Source organism: Notechis scutatus, chromosome 2 (genome assembly GCF_049901735.1).
Source record: "Notechis scutatus isolate UNSWTSFEM ecotype Mainland chromosome 2, rNotScu1.2, whole genome shotgun sequence".
In the NCBI taxonomy this organism is placed as follows: domain Eukaryota; kingdom Metazoa; phylum Chordata; class Lepidosauria; order Squamata; family Elapidae; genus Notechis; species Notechis scutatus.
In genome coordinates this window covers 6605549-6613654 of record NC_142010.1, presented here as the reverse complement: position 1 = coordinate 6613654, position 8106 = coordinate 6605549, and the positions used below count along the sequence as shown (strand labels likewise).

Below are 8106 nucleotides of genomic sequence, written 5' to 3'. Positions count from 1 at the left end.
CGCTGAAAGCATCTGCAAGATATAATCCCCAGTGTTGTGCATGAAATTCCTCAGTTTCCAGGAAAACAACAAGATCATAAAAAATCACAGAGTCAACCCTAAATCGAAGGAGACTTTTTAAACCTCCCAACCAACAGAAAACCGCAGGCACTACTTTGAAAGCGTCCAGCACCACTGCAACAAAATTTGGGGAGGGAAGAAACATGCTGCAACAGCTGACATGTTTCAGTCTAGTTTCTTCTCAATTTCTACAATGGAGAGGAAACCAAACAGTCCTACTTGCTCCCCGCCTCTCTTCCACTTGCCCTTAATTCACCTTCCAGCTATTGCCATCCTCCTGGGAAGAGGCGGAGAGCCGCCCTGCACGCCACGGTCCTCCCATGGGTCAGCCGGAAAAGGAGATTCCTCTGTTCTCCGCTCTAGAAATCCAGGACTTGATTGTTTCAACACCTTTCGGCTCTGCCGCTCCCCCTCCCGTTGGATGTCAGTATTATTCATCAACCACCGATGCCGCCACTGGATTGACGGCTTTCTAGTCACCGGGTTTTACTCATTGCATGGAGCGCCCTCTAGCGACATAAGGCTTAAAATCGCTCGTTGTTTGCAAGATTTTTGATCGAAAACCACCAACAGTACGGATCACATGGACAGGTTCACTTTGGGTCGATCGATGGCTAACCTGGTCTTCAGGGATGGACTCATAGCTAACAACAACTCACCCAGCGGCTTTGTTTCCGGGAAGTGGCGTAGGTGGGTGTGGAAAACGATGTGCACACAAACAGCAACAAGTACACATCATTTATGGATAAATGAATTCTCGTCCAACCAGTTATTCCTCTCATCTGGGGGAAGCAAGGATAACTCCTCAAAACCTGCTTTTGCAAACTGAGGAAACTTTTTTTTTTTTTTTTTGAAAACAGTTTTATTAATTTTAACAACAAACAAAACACATAAAACATAAAAACATCATCCTTTCCTTCATAAGTTTACAGACAGTGTATCGGTTGGTTTACCACTTTTTTTGTGCATCCATTTCATAGTCTCCATTGTAGTTATATTACATAATAGTTCATATTATCAATCAACAATTATATAGCCTGATATCATTATTAAACAATCATTTAACTATAATTTTATTAATTCATACTTTAACGAGATAACTATAGTTTACTTAATTTATTTTATAGCAAGTCATAAAGTCATACCAAGTCTATCTTAATAAAATTTTATAAAAATAGTATCAAAGAAAAAAAAAGAAATATGTATTCATTGTTTCCTAAAAATCTAAATATCCTATTATTATATTTTATTATCTAGCCATTGATAGAAAAGGTCCCAAATTTCATAGAATTGTTTATCTTCTTGTTCTCTAATTTCAAATGTTAATCTACTCATTTCAGCACATTCCAATATTTTCTTAATAATTTCTTCCTGTGATGGTATTTTCTCACTCTTCCAATTTTTAGCAAATACAATCCTAGCCGCTGTTAATACATTTACAATCAAATATTTCAAATTTTTATTGTATGTATCAGGTAAGATTCCCAATAAAAAAATCTCTGGTTTTAAATCTATATGTTTCTTAGTCATTTTTTCCAACCATATGCGAATTTTAGTCCAATATTTTCTAGCGTCCTCACAAGTCCACCACATATGGTAATATGAGCCAGGTATCTGATGACATTTCCAGCATTTTTCAGATTTATTCTTGAACATTCTTGCTATTCTTGTCGGGGGGGAAATGCCACCTGTAAAACATCTTATACAGATTTTCTTTATATGCTGTTGACATTGTCATTTTATAATTTTGAGACCACAATTTTTGCCATTTCTCTAAATCAATCCCATATCCAAAATTCTTCCCCCAAACAATCATAGTTTCTTTAACTTGTTCTTCCTCTAGTTTAATTTCCAGTAAATAACCATATAATTTTTTTAATCACTTTTTCATCAGTACCTGTCAAAATCTTATCTAAGTCAGTCAATTTATCATAGAACCCCTCTGTTTTAGAATCTTTAAGATACCTTGAATGTATTTGCGCATATGAAAACCAATTCATCTTTATACCTTGTTCTTCTAGATTTTGCATCGTTTTAAGTTCACCCTTTTCATCCAATATTTCCCCATATCTAACTGTTTGTTCCTTCTTATATGTTATAGGATAAGAAAAAGCTTCAATAGTTGATAACCAAACTGGGATTTTCAAATAACATTGTCTCTTAATTTTCTCCCAGTTTAACCATAAAGACTCCCGTATATAATGCCTTCTAAAATAGCCCTGCGATTTAGTTCCCTTATACCACAGAAAAGCACGCCAGTCCAGTAATAAATCATGTCCCTCTAGTGTCAACAATCTAGTCTTTCTTAATGTTATCCATTCTTTGGCCCACATCAAATTTGCAGCTTGATAGTACAACTCCCAATTAGGAAGGCCAAATCCTCCTCTAGTTGAAGCATCTTGTAAAAGTTTTAATTTTATTCTCGCTTTCTTGCCTTGCCATATATACTTCGACACAATTTTATTTAAGTCTTCAAAATAATCTTTGCTAAGCTTAATTGGTATTGTTTGGAACAAATATAAAATTCTGGGTAAAATATTCATCTTGATTGTTGAAGTTCTGCCTATTAATGACAGTTGTAGGTTTTCCCATTTCTTCAAGTCAAGTGCTATCTGCTGTTTGAGTTTAATATAGTTATTCTCTTTCAATGTAGTACATCTTGATGTCAAATATATCCCCAAATACTTAACCTTATTCGTGACTTGAATTTTCAATAGGTCTGCCAGTTCTTCTCTTTGTCTTAATAACATGTTCTTTGTCAGAATCTTTGTTTTATCTTTATTTATTTTCAAACTAGCCATCTCACCGTACGTCTCTTTCTTTTCCAATAGTTTTAAGGCTGTCTCTAGAGGATCTTCCAGAATGAAAACCAAATCATCCGCAAAGGCTTGTAGTTTAAATTCCTCCTTTTTGATTTTCATTCCTTTTATATTTTGGTCCTCTCTAATATTTCTATTCAACACTTCCAAAGTCAATACAAATAGCAAAGGTGATAATGGGCATCCTTTTCTTGTGCCTTTTCTTATGTTAATAGAGTCTGTAAGTTCTCCCTCTATCATTACTTTTGCCGTTTGCTTATAGTATATAGCTTCTATTGCTTGAATAAATTTTCTGGCAAAACCCATCTGTTCCAGTAGTAGTAACATAAATCTCCAGTTCACATTGTCAAATGCCTTTTGGGCATCTAGAAATATCAAAGCCATTTGTTTTTCAGGATGCGCCTCATAATATTTCAAAGTGTCCAGAATTACTCTCATATTGTCTTTCTGATCAGGATGAATAAAATTATTTAAGTACTTTTTAAGCCTTTCTGCCAAAATTGAAGCAAAGATTTTATAATCTGCATTCAATAAAGAAATAGGTCTATAGTTCTTGATTTGTAATGGATCGGCCCCTTCTTTTGGAATAAGTGTAATGTAAGCTTCTGACCATGTTTAGGTATCTTCTTATTTGACATAACTTCATTCATGACTTCTAGCAATGGAATGTTCAATGATTCTTGTAGTGTTTTATAAAATTCTGCCGGAAGCCCATCTGGACCTGGTGCTTTTCCATTATTCTGTCTGTTGAGTGCTTCGGTTAGTTCCATCATTGTTATAGTACTTTCTAACATTTTTTCAGTCTCTTTAGGTTATCTTAGGTAGGTTAGCATTTTGTAAATACTGTTTAATTTTTTTCCTCATCAATATCCTCTTGTTTATATAGTTGTCCATAAAAGTCTCGGATAATTGCCTTCTTCTCCTTATTACCATAGCACATTGGCCTTGATCGTCTATTAACTGTAATATTTTCCTTGATTCTTTCTCCTTTCTCAGTTTGTATGCTAACCAGCTACCTGGCCTATTTGCATCTTCAAAATAGTTCTGTTTAGCACTTCTAATTTTTTGTGCCAATTCTTCTTTCTCTATCTGACCCATTTTATGTTTAATTATGTCCATTTTAAGTTTAATATCTTTTTTCTGTGGCATCTTCTGTAACTCTTTTTCCAGTTTTTTGTGATCATCTTCTAAAGCTTTGATGGTTTGCCTCTTCCTAATGTTCTTTTTCTTTGTATAGTCTATTATTAATCCTTTCGCATATGCCTTCATTGTATCCCAAACGTTCTGTACTGAAGTATCTTCTTTTTTATTTTCACTAAAGAAGAAGGCCAATTCTTTCTCCATCCATTGTGTGAAGTCTTTTTCCTTTAAAATAGTATTATTTAATGTCCATCTAGATCTTCTTTTTTGTCCTTTCCATTTAATTGTCATTGGATTATGGTCTGCCCATGTACTTGTTTCAATATTTATTTCTTGGATATTAGATATTAATTCTGTTGAGGTCCAAATCATATCTATTCTGGACCATGATAAATGTCTGTTTGAGTAAAAAGTATATTGTTGAATTTTAGCATTTCTTTCTCTCCGTATATCTTTTAAGTTTAATTCATCTATCATTTTGAAAAAGGATTTAGGGAGAGTCTTTCTATTTTGTCTTATTGCTGTTGCTGTTTATTGTCTACAATTCCGTTGAAATCTCCCATCATAACTATGTTAATATAGTCCAGTCCCATTGTTTTCATATGTAATTTTTTATAAAATTCTTCTTGTTTATCATTCGGGCCATAAATTGCAACCAGGAGTGTTTTTGTATTATTATCCACTATTTCAACCATTAGTACTCTTCCATCTTCATCAGTATGAATCAGTTTTGCTGGGATAGTTTCTTTAATGTATAAAACCACTCCTCTTTTCTTACAGTGAGTCAGAGAAGTAAATATTTTCCCTAATTTTGGTCGTGCCAGTAATTGTTCATGTTGTTTTTTAATGTGTACTTCTTGTAAACAAATTATATCAAATTTTAACTTCTCTAAATTGTGAAAAAAATTTCTTCTTTTGGTAGCTGAGTTCAGTCCATTTATATTCATAGAAATCAGTTTTTTTTCCTCCATGATTATGTTTTGTATTTAGGTCTAACAGCTCTCATGGATCTTACTTCACGTTGTTCTTTGGTCTCTACCTACTGCGCCTTCTTCTTTCCCCATCCCCATTTGGTCCTCTTGAAGTTCAGTTGAGATGATCTCTTTTTCTATCTCTATTTCTCTTCTTTCGAAAAATTCATTGTAGAATATTTCTGCTTTCTCAATTGAGTCAATTCTGTGTCTCTGTTCTTGCCATGTAAACATTAATCCTTCTGGAATCAGCCATCTGTAATTCACCTCTTTTTTCAATAACATTTTAGTTAGGAATCGATATTCTCTTCTCATTTCTCTCACTTTTCTGGGTACTTGTTTTAAGACCACAATCTCATTGTCTTTATATTTCAACGTCTTATCTCTTGCCACTTGTAATATTTGTGTTTTAATAGTTTTTTTTGTAAATCTGACGTGAACCTCTCTTGGTAGATTGTTCCTCATCGCATACCTTGTGAAGACTCGGTATATCTCATCTACTCCATCCATCATCTTTTCCTCTGTTATTCCCAGAGCTCCAGCCAGGATTTCTATCATTATTGCAGTCAAATTTTGTCCTTTTTCTTCCTCTATATTTTGAAATCTGAGATAAAATTCTGACCTGTCCATCTTCCACTTCAACATCCCACTTTTGTCATGTTCAACCATTGTTAATCTGCTATCAATATTTCCAATTGTCTCATCTCTTTGTTTGTCTTTCTCTTCAATTTTTTGGAGTCTCTCATCATATTTCACCATCATTTGTTGAATATTTTCTATTTTTTCATCGGTCTTCCCAATTCTTTGTTCAATACTCTCCATTCTTTGTTCAATACTCTCTGTTCTTTGTTCAATATTCTCAGCTCTTTGTTCAATATTTTCTATTTTCTTTTCAATGATATCCGATTTCGTTTTAAGTTCTTGAATTCCTTGCATAATCATCTTTAAATCCACTTGTTCTTTATCTTGCTTTGACATTATCTGGGTTAAATGTCGTCCTCCAGCTGTTGGGGAGGCAGAAGCAGAAGTTGAAATACCAGAAAATATGAATTTCTTGCTCATTTAGGTAACTCAGGGTCTTCAAGCTCTTTTAATCCAATTAGTAGGCTGGCCAATTATAATCCAATTAGGAAAGAAGAAGAAAAAGAATAAGAAAAAGACAATAAAAATTAAAAAGCCCAAAATTAAAAAGAAAAAAGAAAAGGTTCTTCAGGTTCTTCTAGACCTTAATCCTATTGTGGGATAATCAATTATGATTCAAAATAAAAATTAAAAATAAAGAGAAAAAGAATAAAACCCAGTAGTATTAAAAAGTAGTAAGAAAAAAATGAGACTTCCGGTTGCAAGGCTTCGGCAGCGGCAGGAATCCGCTTCTGCGGGTCCCTGCTGCGCTCGCCGCTGAGGTACCCCCGATCCAATTGGATTTGGGGGTTGTCGCTGCCCGAAGAGGCAGCGGAAGACAGAGGAGATCCGGGCAGGGGTCTGGGGATATCGCACCCCCTTTCCCCAGCCGGCTAGACTCCTTTTTCCTGAGGCGGTGGAGCGGCTGTCAGAAATGGCAGCCACAAAGGAATCTTCAACCGGATAAGATTGTGCAGGAGGAAGACAGAAGGAGAAGTTTTCTTGGCTGAACCAGGACATTAAGTTACTTTTAAAACACCCTGGAAACCTGACTTTCGGATTGAGACATTTGTGTCCAAAAGAAGTTGTTACGGGCGGCGAAAGTGCTGAAGGAAAGTTCACTCCCCTTCCTTACGGAGAAAGCAATTGAGCACAGAAAAACCTGCTTCTTTAAGGTAAAAACAAGCTCTTTGTTATAAGTGGGAAGGAGAGGACTAAAAAAAAAAAATCTTTAAAAACTTGTTGGAGGAGACGCTTTGAAGATTATAAGACCAACAACTAATTGTAATACGGCTTTAAAATATATTTGGGATTTTGCCCCAGGAGGAAAAGTTGCAAAGAGAAGAAGAAGAAGAGGAAATAATTTCTGGCTGTTTGGATTGTTTGATAACTTTGACATTTGCAAATTACTTTAAGACTAAAAACATCTGGGTTGTTCTTAAAAATTTACAATGGCACCTTCTGTGGATCAACTAAAAATGGAATATGAAAAATTAAAAGAAAGAGAACAAAATGGCAAGAATTCATTGGGAGCTATCTTCCACTTTTTAGAAATGGCGGTTTCTACGTACCAGCAAATACTTGACGAAGAAGGAGAAGGAGAAGAAGAAGAAGAAGAAAAGGAAGCCATTTTTAATGGACAAAAAAGTTTGATTAAGAAAGAAAATAGGAAGAGAGGAAGGAAAAATGAGAATTTAAGATTCAATAAAACAACCAAGAAAAAGAAAAATAAGGTGAAAAAAAGGTACAATGTTAGAAAGCAATTGAAAAGAGAATTACAACAGAGAGGGGAAGCTAAAAAGGTGGAGGTTAGGAGAGGGGGGGCAAAAAGATCAGACTGGAGAAGAAAGGGAGGGAAAAAGGGGAAAAAAGCCACGGTCTGAAACAAGATATTTTTTTCAGAGATAAAGGATAAAGGATGTATAATTTAAGAAAGATTCTGCAAGAGTACATAAGATAGTATTGTAGTATTTGCATTTGAAATAGTCTATTGTAATATTATAAGATTTAACAAAATATTAAAATATTAAAATGTTTTATAATGATAGATTTCAATATTTAATAAAATATCAAAGAGAATGTGTAAAATGATTAATGCCTAGTTATACTATTAATAGAATTAGAATTAGAATGGAAATTATATACTTAATTATATTATAAGTTTATTATTCTTTTTTTTTCCAAAATGCAACATGTAGAATGTACTAAGCAGAATCAGGATAGAAATTATGTATTATTTTATGTGTTACTTTAGGGAAAGGCGTCACACCTTAAAAGTGATTACAGGGGAAATTCTTTGCTAAAGAGAAGAGATAAATAGATGATTGGAAAAGAACGGACAAAAGATACAAACAATGATTTTGAAATAAGATGAAATAAACAAAATATAATTAAGAGAGTGAAAAGAAGGGAGAAGTTATATAGAAAATATAGAATGGTTAATAAGATATATAAGGTGAGCATGAACTTGATTTAGGTCTGTTAAAAAAGATGTA

At 34.1% G+C, this 8106-nt stretch overlaps 1 protein-coding gene across 2 annotated transcripts in view; it reads right to left on the bottom strand.

Annotated features, from left to right (window-relative positions):
- LOC148131658 (uncharacterized) overlaps nt 1–8106 on the bottom strand; it is an 86122-nt gene that overhangs the window by 7391 nt on the left and 70625 nt on the right. The window contains exon 1 of one of the 2 annotated variants that reach the window (XM_087953294.1): nt 317–417. The exons of the other annotated variant lie outside the window; for it this stretch is intronic. The gene's annotated coding sequence lies outside the window, so the exon portion shown is untranslated. Of the gene's footprint in view, nt 1–316; nt 418–8106 lie in introns of those variants that run through there. 2 annotated transcript variants of the gene reach the window in all.